The sequence below is a fragment of the Leptidea sinapis genome, chromosome 35, assembly GCF_905404315.1.
Source record: "Leptidea sinapis chromosome 35, ilLepSina1.1, whole genome shotgun sequence".
NCBI classification, from domain to species: Eukaryota; Metazoa; Arthropoda; class Insecta; order Lepidoptera; family Pieridae; genus Leptidea; species Leptidea sinapis.
The window spans coordinates 9032596-9048131 of NC_066299.1; the positions used below are offsets into that span (position 1 = coordinate 9032596).

At 34.6% G+C, this 15536-nt stretch overlaps 1 protein-coding gene across 2 annotated transcripts in view; it reads left to right on the forward strand.

Moving 5' to 3' along the window:
• The window catches only part of LOC126975235 (Kv channel-interacting protein 4), a 251112-nt gene that overhangs the window by 145774 nt on the left and 89802 nt on the right, over window positions 1-15536 (forward strand). The gene's annotated exons all lie outside the window — the stretch shown is intronic.

A 15536-nucleotide genomic window follows, 5' to 3' on the forward strand; every position in this document is an offset into this window, starting at 1 on the left:
CTACAATATATTCAACAACACTCACTAAAGTAGTAAAGTAGAGGTGCTACTTACAATTTGACCATTTTGCTTATATTATAATTATAAATACTATTATATTTAATTAAGGGTAATTAAAGCTCAAATCTTTTAGAGCAATCATCTAAATAATCCTTTAAATTTTAATACGATTTTTCCATAAGTTTATGTTTAATATAGGCTTTGAACTTGTTTAGGGACATTTCCATTATGTTCTGGTTTCATAAAAATAAATCATTTATATTGCAATATCTTTTAGTTGCGTCTTAAATAGTATGTTCTTTGACCACCTTCGAGGAATAAAGGGCACTAAACTTTATAATGACAACTCTGACAAATACTATCTTGACTCATTACTTAAAGGTCTTAAGGCGTCCGCGTCGGGTTAACTTAAACAATAATAAAAATTTAACTTTTATGCAAACATCTAATGTAAAAACACAGTTACAATTACACGCGTTTTAATCCTTTAAAAGTATTTTATTTAAATGCATTTTAAAATCTTTTTAACTAAGAGTTTCTATTTATAACTTTGAAGTATCATAAAATTTGAATACTTTTGTTCCTTATATGTGAATATTTACTTAAATAAGGGATATTTGACGGTGTAAATAAGCTAAAAACTTTTTGAACAAACACAGATGGCAAATCCACATGTTAGTAACTAACTCACGATTCATATGTTCCTTCGTTATATCACAAACCATTTCAGCAAACTCTTATCAATCAAAAGGGACATTCCTACGCATTTTCGACCTGAACGGATAAGCACGCAAGTCTAGAAATTCGGTATTTGAGAAGCTTACACCGAAGATGTCGTGAGGAGATTGCTAAAAGTTGGGAAGGCGAATATATTTGGGATCGTCGGCAGGCGTGCATGAAAAGATTGATGAAACTGGTTGATGTGAAGATAGGATCGTAATACTTAGTATGCTGTGGACTGTCCGCTGAGCGGATAATAGTAGATAATGTTAAATTGAGAAAGTTATATCATTCTTGTGTGATTTATTCCTCTTAAATATTCCATCCATATTTAAATCAATTTTACTTAAGTTCTAATGATTGGTTGTAAGAAGACTAAAGTTCTAACATACATGCAGTTGTGGTAGGTTTTAATACCAATCAATTTTTGGATAACTATCATGACGTCATTTTTATTAGTTTGATGTTAAGTTGTACTTTATTTCTATATTTTATTTCAGCTATATTGTGTATACTTAGTTTCGTATAATATCGTTTTGACAGGTGGTGGCTCTACACTTGAGTCACAGCTAACGTTTTCAGAGTTGATTTGTTAAAGTGGGACCGGCCAGTTCCATTACGAGTACATCTGTCTTTTATAATTATTATAAAGTATATTCGAGGTATGTACTATGGTGACTGACATCACTACGTTTTATGTATGCCACTTTGTTGTAGTGTGCGTGCGTTGCTGAATAGAGATTTACAGTACGCCGCTATTTTTGTCGCCGTTTTCTCAAGTTATTAGAAAATAAATCTGATGCGATTTGAACAGTTTACAGAGCAGAAAATTGAAGCAACAAAAATCGATTCAAGAAAAGAACGAAACATTAATCGTTTCAGATTACTTGTTGAATGCCAACTGTCATTGAAAATGTCTTGTAACATGAAGGTAGTCGTAGTACGGAATGATCTCCGATGATTATCACATAGCGGTCCGTTGAATGCAGACTGCCTAATATTGGTCGTTGTGAAAGCCTTGTAAACAGTTCGTAAATAATAAAATAAAATAATCGCAACCGAATACCCATACATTCGAAAAGACTAACTGCTTGCCAAATATCGGCATAGGTACAGTGGAATCGACTCAAGAGAGGTTGAAACAACAGAACCGCGAAGTTGCCAAGAAAACGCTACATTTTCAAAAAATATGTTTTAGGAACGTAAGAAGAGCGTTGGTGACGTTAAGGTTAAGGCCACGTGAGGTAGAACTCTGATCCAGAAGGCGAAGGTTTGATTCCCGCCATGTCATGTTTTAATTCAAATATTCCATCGACAAAATTGGTTTATGACCCACTTTGCTGATAACTCTTTTAAAATCATAAGCAGTTAGGTTTCTGATTCACGAAAAATATTTTATGACAGTTGGTGAACTGTCAGTGTCTAATGAAATGATAACAGTTACTTACGGCCGTCTATCTCCGGTTGTGGCCTACTTGAGATAAAAATGATAACTATCGTTGACTTTTCTGTCCCAATAAACTTATCGACGGTAACTCACCTTATCCGTACACGCTGTCTGTCAATGGGACGACCGCGACGTATAGCTTACCAGCCATAGAAGTTTGCATGGTAATTGAATTCACGCGTCCCAATATAAGGCAATAAGAATGACTTATCGGGTATATTGGGACAGCTTCAGATTATTGACAGCTAATTACTGACCGTAGAAGGTAGTAATTTATCTTTATCTGTTGATAGTATATTGGGAACGGCCGTTAGTAAATGTATGTTCAAGTGAATATCGACCTACTTGTTTATTATGACTGAAGAATATAACATGAAGGTGGGTCACGTTTCAGTTTTGTCGATAGAACGTTGAAAAGAATTTTAAGAGGGTAAAAATGAGAAGAATACACTTAAGAGTATAATTGTTGGTGTCACTGGTCTGCCATCGTTGTTTATAATATAAACTTGCTGCTGCCTGCGACTTCGTCCGCGTGGATGTTATAAACAGGAAAAATACTATATATGCATCTAACGTGATAACCTTGCACCGATTTTGATGAAATATTGCTACAAGCTACGCTGAAGTCATTCATGAAAGTTACATGAAAAACTATACATTACTTCCAGAGGTTAGCGTGTACAAAAAAAAGACAGAGAGTCATATTTTTTTTTACTTTGTACTTTTGTATTCAACTACACTTCCGTTATCACAATTGTTTTTTTGGAAAAATATCCAATGTACAGACACGTCGACTCTATAGCTTTATAATTGTATAATACAGATATTATAAATAAAAACAGTCTTAAAAGAGAACCAATAAAATATCGTCAAAATAAATCCAAACAGCGGGGCTACGCTTACGAGCCTTAAGCTTATTTTCTTGAGCCTCTCTACGTGTTCTCTGTGCTTCAACGATCCCATACACAGCCCATCTTTCAGTGCGCTTTTACTGAGCTGTTCACCGCTCCACGGAAATTCAATAATTAAATACTAGATTTCACACTTACATGACGACAATTAGAATAACAATTTATGGAGTTATGCAATGATACACATATAAGGACATATCATTGGCAACCTGATAGCGGAAAAGCAAAACAACACAAGTTGCTCAAATAAATGAAATAATAAAGAAAATAGAATAAAAAAGGAGAAAAAATTCTAATTTACAAAGTGACTCGATCGCCGTACAACGGGTATCAACGTGTTACAAATAAGCGGTTGAGCTAACCGTGACTTGAATTTTGGATTGAAAAATTCAATTGTATGTGGCTTATGACAAATTATGATCAGAAAGTATTATACACAATCGTCTTTAGTAACAATAAGTAAACGTACAATTTAGAAGTACCCTCGCTATTATTTACTCACTTGCCAACATTAATTATTTTAGAAACTGCTATTAATCCACGATTTTTGCATTGAACTAATTATAACGCACTTTTGTTACTATTAAGGCTTCACTTTAGACACAATTCAAACAAAATCTTTGACTCTAGCCACTTAAATCGAATTAAAAATGTTGAGAGCAATGTACACGTTACATTTAAGGCACATATTAGTGGCATGTTCCATATTACTGAAAAAGGTTTTGAGTTTTAGTGAGACTAACGCACAGCAATTCATTTTTATAACTTATAGATAAACATTTTGATAATCCCTTTTTCCGGTCTATCAATGGGTCATCCCGATCAATATTTTAATATATTATAACATAAGTTATTTTATATGGATGTGTCACAAAGTTTTTGAAATGATTACGTCTTATAAATGAATTAACGTCGCGCACGTCACGTTCCGCATGAGCCGGACGTGCGAGCGAGAGTACGGAACTAGTGACAGAGAGGCACGATCGACCTGAGACCTACTGGTGACGTTTGTTCTTTGATTATTAAAAAAAGTAGCATCGGTCCGCGAGTGTAGTAATAACAAAAACTAGTATGGCTCATATAAGAGATGGTATAACGTTATCACGTGAAATAATCGCGCGGAAACCGACTTTCCAGTCAACCAATTGTTCCAGCCAACAACATAATTGACAGATTTGGAAATTAGAATTGACATATTTGAAAGTTCGAAGCGCTGATGTTACTCAGTCATATTAAGTTAAACCTCTAATTATAATGATAACAACAGAGCGCGAGGATGACACAATCATTAATCAAGTGTAAAATAAACTCCGGCGTCATAATCCAATTAAAAACGGCAGAGACAGTCTCATTATTGTGAAATTCATAAGATTTACGGAACAATGTCGTCTTAATTATATTGTAATATAATATTTGCTTTATTATTTTATAAAACAAAAGACACCAGGTTATGAAGCTTGATAATAATTTAATACCAATGCTAAATTAAATGTAACAACTGAAATTCAATTTTATTAATATTGACGTTTTTGGTGATTATTTACTTATTTAGTATGGCATGTTACAAGCACATTATGTATGTATGTTGCAAAATTTAGTGTTTTTTCACATGTATCCGGTTAACACAGGGTCGGCGGCGATTGCTGGTCGTAGTATGTCCGAGGTACAAGAGTGAAGCCTTCGCCGTATTGCGGCCGTGTTCACGTGGACGACGCTATACACATTCAATACATTACTACAGAGACGATCGCCGCGTCACATCCGTGGCTATAGTGGTCACCACTACACAAGGGCGACACACGGGTACAGTACTGTCGCCGTAACTTGTGAGAGCTGTCTATGTAGTTCATACATTTCTACTTAACAAGAATACATACTTTTACAAGAATTCTGAGTTGCAATCTATTATGAAGGTCGGGACGTATCACTCATCACTCATCATCTGGTGAACGTATTGCTTGTCTCATCAATTGTAAAAAAAAACTCGAAATATTTAATAAGATTTTTGTGGTTTCGGTTTTTGATTTGATTTCATAGATATTTTCGTTGTTTTGCACGTAAACAGGAAACACAATTATAAGCAAGGAAAAAGCTTTTAATTTGTAAAGGGGAATGCCCATTTTAGGCTTTCAAAGACCCAGTAATTTACTTATAGTTAAAAAAAATCTTCTTAAAATATTAAAAAAATATTGCTACACTTCTACACATAAAATGTAATGTAACACTGATCACACCACAATGTGAGACATATTTGAATGTTACGAATAAGTGCTGCCAATTATTAATTACGAAGCGATTAACTTGGTTAAATCGATTTGTTACAATATGATATGGTATTATTGTTGTCATCACACGTTTTAAATAGCAGGATTATGTGAATATCTTTTTATTTTATACTAGCTGACCCGACACACGGTGTTCTGTATATAATAAATAAAATAATGTTTTTAAATGAATTTGTCAATAATATATCATAACATCAAAAATTACTTCGTAAAATATGCGCCCTGCTGTCGTAATGAATTTGTTTCACAGCAGAACTGTCAAACTGTGCGTCAATAAATTCTCTCATAGAAATTATGTATGGACACATCAAAGGAAAAACAAATTTGTTGTTTTTATTTAATTTAGCATCATTTTCCTATTTATTCACATTTTAAACCTTCTCTGGACTTCAACAAATAATTCAAGACCAAAATTAGCCAAAACGGTCAAGCAGTTCTAGAGTTTTAGCGAGACTAACGAACAGCAATTCATTTTTATATATATACAAGTGGACCCAACAGACGTTGTCCTGTACACACGTCTTAAATTTGCAAAATCCGTCCAGCCGTTAAGAGTTCTTATTTATATGGACGGAGAGAATTATATTATATGACGGAATTGAGAATCTCAACCAATCTCAAATTCACTGAAACAAACAAAAAAATCATCAGAATCGGTCCAGCCGTTTAGGAGGTAGTTTAATTGTGAATCTAAACCATTCTCGAATCCACCTGAAGACACACACCAATCTCAAATTCACTGGAACACACAAAAATATCATCAAAATCGATCCAGCCGTTTAGGAGGTAGTTCAGTGACATACACACTCACAGAAGAATTATATATATAAAGATAGATAATTGGGCGTGTTTTCATACAGCCATAATATACCTCTTCATTGGATGTAAATAATATATAGTTGCACAATGTAAAATGTTCCGTTTGTATTTACGTGTGCATTTTTCAATTTTTTTTGTCTGTTATTGCTATTTAACTGACGAATAGCTTTTAAAATGGACACTTACGATTTTTTTAACCCAAAGTACCACGGCCTGAATATGGATCTTGCTCTCGTTTCTCACGATAACCCGGGCACGGACTTTAAATTTCTTGTTATTATGATGACTTTGGCTACCCATCTGTACCGAGTACTGTGAAATCCATAGATTCAATTCCTGGACGATGTGCTTATAATGTATGATCCCCTTAGTAATACGTAAGATAAGAAAAATGTATTTGCAATTCGATAAAAAGGAGTGATATCATGAAATTTATTTTCTTAAAACCCCATTATTCTTTAAGCCAATTTCCTAACCATTTCTATGTTTTCACTGGTAGCCGAAGTTGTAATGGCTAATGGGCATCCCCCCTTAGCTCTAAATCTCATTCTTCCGCTCTCTTTCTTATAAACATTTTTAAACACACTGTGAAAGTTAGCCTTTCAATAAACAAGTTTCAATCAGACTGTCGTGTATCATTGACACCGTACCCTGTATATAAATCAGGCATGTATATGACAATAAACGACAACATTCAAGGATATATTTCCAAACCTAATCCTGCTAATATCCATCTTCTAATAGAAGTAATATACACTAAAACGTTACATTATCTCTCTGAATCTCAATTTGTCATTATATCCCATTATTCTACTTCCATCTCATATTTCTTAAGCTTTGACTTCCCCTGTTCTTTATTGTCATCCATATATTTACGTCAGAACCAACACTTCTCTGTACCTAACGAGTCTTTTAAGGAACGTCTTTACTACAACAAAAACATGCAGTAATGTTTTATTCAATAGATTGAATATAAAAAGTTAAGACTCTATTAAAATCGTCGCAACAGGTTAAAGCTCATAGAGACCTCGGTATGACTCTCGCCCGCCACGTGCCGATTTATTTTGGATTTCAAATATATGTGTATATTCAATGCTGTATTAGGTTAGCCACACATAGAGCACGGTGATCACATAGAGCTCGGCGATCACATACCATCAGGTGACTCAAATCGTTTGTCCTCTTCCAAAAAATGAAAGGACGGCCCTCACAAAACTACATATTTTCCTGCAACAGTGTAATATCAAATGGAACTCTAAGTGTTATTGTTTCAAGTAAGATTTATAGTAAGTATACTACGTAAGTAGTAGGTACATTATTTTAAGTTACGACATAAAAACTCAAATTCATGCAATTTGTAACAAATTGTACACTCACTTACAACTCAAGGGCTCGTTGAGTTCGGGAGAAAAAATATCTTTTACTTTGTACGTTATAGCCTATTAGGTTAATATATTTATTTATAGAGTTTACTTTATAGCTCGTTTAAGCTTCATTGTATTTAGTCGATAACACTCCGAATGAAATAAATGAACAGAATAAACACTGTGTCGGAAACGATTCCTGTTAGTTCCACTTCGAAGATAACGTAGCAAGGAAAATGGGGGCTTTAAATATGGGGTAGCGGTGGGGGGGGGGGGGAGTATAACAATTAGAGTCATAACATAAATAATTAATAAATTGAATAAAGATATGTAGAGGGAGTTGAGTTATATGAAATCAATTCATTAGAGATGACTCCGTCTAAGTTGTTCACTGGGGCGTTTAATTAAGTAATTAAGCAATCCTTTATTAACCGGTGTTTTATCTACTTAACTCCGGTTATCCTTACGAACACAGTGAAGTAGTTTAATGCAAACATGAGGTTGTTAGTTAGGCGTGAGGGGCTTATTTAATCCAATCATCCTGAAATTTTGTACAAACCTTGTCATGGGTACAAAAAAGGACATATAGAGCTTTAAAAGCCTTGAAACTTTTTAAAAATATGAATGATTACAACTCCTAATGTGTAAAGATTTGATAAATAATTTCACCTCAATTAACGACGACCACGTACCGTAAGACGCTGTATTGGTAGCCCTCTACAAGATGGACCGATAATCTGGTCCACATCGCCGGAGTACGAGGGCGGCGCAGAACTGATTGTCGTGGAGATCTTTGGGTGAGGCCTTTGTCCAGCAGTGGACGTCTTCCGGCTGATGATGATTATTTTAATGCATCATTATTTTACGATTTATAATACCATACATACATATTATAAAGCAGGAAAGTGTAAATATATTAAGTTGTATTTCAATTCTTATTTTCAATGTCCATACCCTAACTGGTTTAACTGGTTTATATTTTACCAATCATTTGTCTTAATTAGTTGAAATAATGACTTAAACACGTTAGCATTGACAGTATTGTATGCAATAGCAAAATTTTTAACAAAATAAAAGCCGACCTCATTAAAAACTATTCCAATATAATATGCACTGCAAAGTAAAATTTTATTGCGTAATCTTCTACAACTTAATAAATAACTAATTTTTCGAGATATATTTCATATTTTATATTAATTTCTTATAAGTGAAATGAAATGAAAATATTCGACAACCTAAAAGTTAATCAAATTAGGACGACAATATAATGTAGTCACAATTATTATTGTTTTTGGAATCGGTTTCCTCCCGCGACGAGAGAGGCGAGACGCGAGAGCGGGGCTCACGTCGCGCGTGTGACTCAAGCACATATGAACTATAACTATGTATGTTGTTACAAACATACTTTGGCTGACACTGACTGTACCATGTCCATGCTATCCAGCTTACAAAGAAAAAAGAATCATCAAAATCGTTTCACCCAGTCGAAAGTCCTGAGGTAACAAACATAAGTAAAATAAATAACAAAAAAATCAGTCGAATGGAAAACCACCTCCTTTTTTGAAGTCGGTTAAAAATAATTTAATATTTCAGGCACGATAAATACATTACCTTGTCAAGCAAGGCCCAGTCTAAATTCAATATATAAGGGTAACTGTTAGCCCTCATCCGATAAAACCAATTCGCTGAGGCTAGTAAAGATTTATTTTAAACGATTCTTGAATATCTGATACAATAATGTTATGTATTCGAGTTTAATTTATTAGTCCGAGATTCTATAAGAAGTATGTTTAAAATAAAGTAATAAGTGAATAAATAATAAATATGAGTTACGTTAAGAAAGTGAAGGTTTATAGTATTGGGGTTAAAACAAACTTTTCAAATTACTAATTAAATGGAATGATTATGAACAGTGAATATAGAAACAGCTATGGCTAAGTATTATTTTCATATGTCATGTCATTATTATAATAAAAACACGTTTAAATAAATAATAGATATTATATACTCGATATCGTACAAACTCAAGCCAACCAGCTTAGATTGAGGATTAGTCTCCGCTGCGCTAAAACTAGATACCTAAGAACAGTAGCTTTTTTACTGTGTAACTATTAGATGTTTGTGTGCATGGCACCTTGACACTCAATGTCATCTTTCAAAATATTTTGTAACATACGCTTCGTGAAATTTTACATTGAAATTAATAAAATAAAATACAAAATACTTACTGATGATAATTGATCCCAGTATCTTTCTTATTTCATGTACAATTATTTTGTATGTAGTTGGAGCGCAGCGGAGACTACTCCTAAACCTAAGCCAACCATTTAATATTTCAAATTAAATCGAGACAGTGGTGTGATTAAACAAATATATTTATCATAGAAACAGAATATTATATGAATGGCAATTTGTCATCTTAAGCGTTTGTTTGATATTTATTTTTCTTAAATGCACGTAGCATTATTGAAACTCTTACTACTATTACTACGCTGTAGCATTGTCGTGGTGAAGGAGGATCCTGCCTCGAGGACGCTGCTGCCGAATTTTTTCCAAGACAACAGGCAAACAGCGATTGACATATCACTCTGCAGTAACTGTCCTTCCAACTTCTAGCACAACTGTCGCGAAATGACCTTTCCGACCAAAGAATGAGGCAATCATCTTTTTTTCTTGACTTCATCCTTTCTTTACCTTAGTTGGCCGATCCTCGAAAGGAAACACCCAATGATCTGATTGTCTTTTGGTTTCGGATTCGTAGAAATATATCCAGCTTTCATCACCTGTGACGATGTTAAATACAGCAGTTGAGTCACCGCCGTTGAACTTATCTAACATTTGGCGACACCAGTCCATGCGAAGGTGTTTCTGGTCGTCGTTTAAAGTATGGGGAATCCATCTGGTACAAAGCTTCCTGACGCCTTAATGTTCATGTAATATTTTTTGAACTTGACTCATATCAATTCCTAGGCTTGCCCGTATCTGCTGATAGATCACTCTCTTATCTTCCTATATCATGCGTCGCACAGCACTGATGTTATCTTCAGTAGTCGCTGTTAAAGGACGTCCCTCACGCGGATTATCATTGAGTTTGCTACGTCCACGCTTAAACTCGTTAAACCAATTGTAAATAGTGGCACGAGATGGGGATTCATTAAGAAATGCTAACTAACAACAAAATGAAACGCAGCCTATCATAGCTTTGTTGTTGAGTAAGCCCACAACCAAAGTCATAATAAATCATTGACCAAAATTTTTCTCGCGTTAGGTTCATGTGTAACAAGAGTTTTAGATTTGCCGCCAATTCACAAAAACAAATAACAAATGAATGCAATATACTAAACTAGGTTACCAAAGAGTTCTAAAATTTAAATACAAAAAAAGTTTTTATTAGCAAGCCTTTTCAGTGTAATCCACGTAGTATGTAAAGTAATGTTACATTATCTAGACATCCATCAAGGACACGTTATGTTATAAATACAGTTTAAGAAGTCAGATAACTAAACACATATTAACTTTGTTCACAATAAAAGCCTGCAAGTAGCGAGCTGCCACAATATTTCTCAGTTAGTATCAGGCGAGTCCCATCTGGCAAATAATAAATATGCAGTATTTCCTTCATGTAATAATACCACGATACAAGATACAAGCTTACCTTTATCTCTAGATTTATTTATACTCTGCGAGCATTCGATTATTATTTGTATAAATATATAGAGTATTAGCTAAATTACAGAGGTTTTAATAATATTATTATATAAAAGGAGAATTATTTATTTAGATGTTTCCTCAACAAAAGCAATTTACTAAGAGATCATTTCCTATACAATATAAACAGTTTCTTTTTCATTCCTTTAGGGAATATAATAATATAGTTATTATAATGTTGCCCCACTAGCATTACAATCTAGCCTTACTTTAGAATAATAAGTAAATCTACTTTAACTCAAACTGCTAGATAGATTAAACTAAGAATGTGTCCATTAACACATTTCTTAATGTGTCTATTAAGGGGAAGTCACTTCGTTTATGTGTCTTTTATAATATCACAACTTTTATATTGTATTACACTAATTCATTAGCACTACACTAACTCAAAAGGTTTTGTTCGTTTTACGGCCGTTTATACTATCTAGAGATAGAGATAGATTATTACCTTCTACTGTGAGTAATTAGCTGTCAATAATCTGAAGCTGTCCCAAATATACCCGATAAGTCATTCTATCTTGCGTGAATTGCAGTGTCCATACAAACTTCTATCGCTGGTAAGCTATACGTCATCCCATTGACAGACAGCGTATACGGATAAGGTGAGTTACCGTCGATAAGTTTATTGGGATAGAAAAGTCAACGGCAGTTACGTTTTTTATCTCAATTAAGAGATATATATATATAGAATATTGGGAATGGCCGTTAGTCTTCTTACTATATCAGTGTTGTTAAGGGGCTGGATTCCCTCGACGTTCACGTGATGGTGAAGTCTAAGTTGATAAGCTTCAGCCTATTTTTGTATTACTTTGTGAACGAGCTCAATGTTAAGGTCCCGATGTACCAAGGTGCGTTATATATAAACAGTTAACACAAAAACTTTATCATGGCGATGTTTATCAAAAAATGAGTTTCCCTTACTTGGCTTGAGCCGACTTTACCTGAATGAGCGTTACATAGCCAAGCGTAAAAGTCTCATTCAGTAGTGGGTACTGTTCGGTGTAGCTCAAGAAGTTTTCATTTCAAGATTTTTTAGAATGTTTGGATTATACAATTATACATGTAACGCTCAAAGATGAAAACGCTTATTGATACTCAAACTACATTCAACAAAAAAGTGGCTCAAAACGAGTTGTGGTCTTTGTACATCATCTAAAACAACTAATGCTCAAAACGAGTCATGGCTTTTCTTTATTGCCACAACGCGATGTGGCTGTATAGAAGAACACTCCATCACGCTGAGACTGTTTTGTAATGACCACAACGCGATGTGGCTGTAAAGAATAGCACTCCTTCACGGTGTGACTGTTTTGTAATTATCAGAACGCGATGTGGCTGTAAAGAAGAACACTCCTCCACGGTGTGACTGTTTTGTAATGACCACAACGCGATGTGGATGTAGAGAAGAACACTCCTTCACGATTTGACTGTTTTGTAATGACCACAACGCGATGTGGCTGTAAAGAAGAATACTCCATCACGATGCGACTGTTTTGTAATGACCATAACGCAATGTGGCTATAAAGAAGAACACTCCTTCATGGTGTGACTGTTTTGTAATGACCACAACGCGATGTGGCTATAAAGAAGAACACTCCTTCACGGTGTGACTGTTTTGTAATGACCAGAACGCGATGTGGCTGTAAAGAAGAACACTCCTCCACGGTGTGACTGTTTTGTAATGACCACAACGCGATGTGGATGTAGAGAATAGCACTCCTTCACGCTGTGACTGTTTTGTAATGACCAGAACGCGATGTGGCTGTAAAGAATAGCACTCCTTCACGCTGTGACTGTTTTGTAATGACCACAACGCGATGTGGCTGTAAAGAAGAATACTCCATCACGATGCGACTATTTTGTAATGACCACAACGCAATGTGGCTATAAAGAAGAACACTCCTTCACGACGTGACTGTTTTGTAATGACCACAACGCGATGTGGCTGTAAAGAATAGCACTCCTTCACGCTGGACTGTTTTGTAATAACCACAACGCGATGCGGCTGTAAAGAATAACACCCCTTGAGAGTTGTTTTTATAGCCCCCTTAGCGTTCTCGATATTTATTTTATTAATCTCTATCATGAGCTATTTTCCAATTACAAATACAATTAATAACATAGAGCTAGTTATTTAGAACTATACGCTTATAATTCTTACATAAATTCTTTGAAAATTCAAAAATAGCGATTAATTTTTTATTGCTTCGTCTCGTTTATAAAGAACTTAATTACTAAAAAAATTACACACTTTTACAAAAATTATCTTGCCCCAGACTAGGCCTAGCCTGTACTATGGTTGCAAGAAAACGATATACACTATATATATTTTCTTTTTAAGAAATTCATAGCGCATTTCCACGATAAACACAATATTTCTTGCAGAACTTCGAACAGCTCGTTTACACTTTATTATATTCAGTCGATAACGTTCCGGATAAGTGAAAAAGAGTAAGCACCCAGAGGCCAATACCTGCGAACAAATTACTTAAATATATCGGAAACCTTCCCCGTTATTTCCACTTCGAAGATCACATGTTATTACGTAGCAAGGAAAATGGAGCCTTAAATATCGTTGAGACTTGGGAGTTTTTTATCTTAACTTCTTACGTCTATTGAAGGATTAATATGATGTGTTTATAATATTATTGTTTCTGACAATGGTTTTTAAGGTTGTCGATGTGGAGAGTGAGTGAGCTGTTTTGTGATGACTCTGGTTCTATCATCTAATGTGGGGTGAACTGCAGTATCTTTGTCCAAATATACCACTAAAGGACCCACAGTGATATCAGAAAGTAAGATATATATATATATATATATCTTTGGATTTGAAATATGTTCTATAATTTTTTTTGAACGGTAACTCTCTGTGCCGTTTATTTTTTTAAATAAACTTTCCAATACCCGCAATAAGACATCAAATCGTTCCACTCCTTCTTACTTTTTAAAATATCATGAATTTGCGAGTGTTACGTCGTATCTTAATAGTCATACTGTAAGGATATACTTGTTGTAATCTTACGTAAAACCAGGAGTCTTATTTTAAGATGTACTACTGACGTAGGAATGAAATGTTCTTTAAAAAGTATGGCAGGAAATATTGTAAACACTGGCATTGTATCTCCTGTTAAACCATTTTTAGTTCCATAAGTATGTAGCAGTCTTAAAAATCTCGTTTAAAGTGACTCTAGTTTTTCAATATATGCTTAGATTGTATAACAGTCAAGTACAGAGACCAGAATCGAGTCTACTGTGTGGAATTTTTAGTTCTAGAAAAACTTCGAAGCTTCGTCGCTTCTACATTTGACTGATCAAACCTCACGTCTGACAAGAAACCTTAGTCAAAGTCCGAGGCTTTCTTCTTTCTTTGACAAACGAATTATTTTCTTATACTTGAAGACACCGATTTAAGCTGTCAGCCGTCGAAACTCATTGTGGTGAATTTCAACTTTAAACTGACCAAGTCTTGATCAGAGTGCCCATATGCCATCTTAAGTGACAAAATTTACTAACTAATATTCTTAGCTTGTTGCAAGTACAATTTCTATTATGATTAGACCCAGAAAATCACACATCCACTCTAGATTTGAGACACGATTTACTTTCTCGATAGGTGAACATTGGCAATATACTACGATATAATGGAGGCGTGAATAACTATGAAAAAATAATATTAGGTTCTTGATCAAACGTCATTACTCCGACAATAGACTCATCGACTAAACTAGACTAAATAAAGTTATTAATCCAATCTATTTAACAGCGACAGAAATAGAAATTACAATAACAAATATATTGATTAGAGCAGGCAGAGAACCTATTATTGAGATTGATGTAGAAATATTATTTTATTCGACGAACGGTCCTTTCTTTTGGCAAGCGTTCGCCTTATTTGTGTACTTGTAATCCGAATCGTCTTCGATTTTATGTTATTCCTTCCTGTATTCATTTTGTTTGAACCCAATTCGTACCTATTTTGCAGAAAAGTTTTATTTGGCATTGAATGAAAAATTGTATAGAAATATTTTGTTTTTCCGCGTAGACTCTATGAAGCACCAAAAAATATATACATTATGCCTGCATCTAGCGTCTGCATCCTGCAAGACTACTGTCACACAGAGAGACTTCTGGAGGTCTTGGATAGTTAGCACACCTATAAACCGAGAGCACTCTATCGTACGCATGTTTGCACATACACCCTCTCTCTCTCTCTCTCACACACACACATCCACACACACATACACACACACCCACATACACACACACACACACACACATTTAC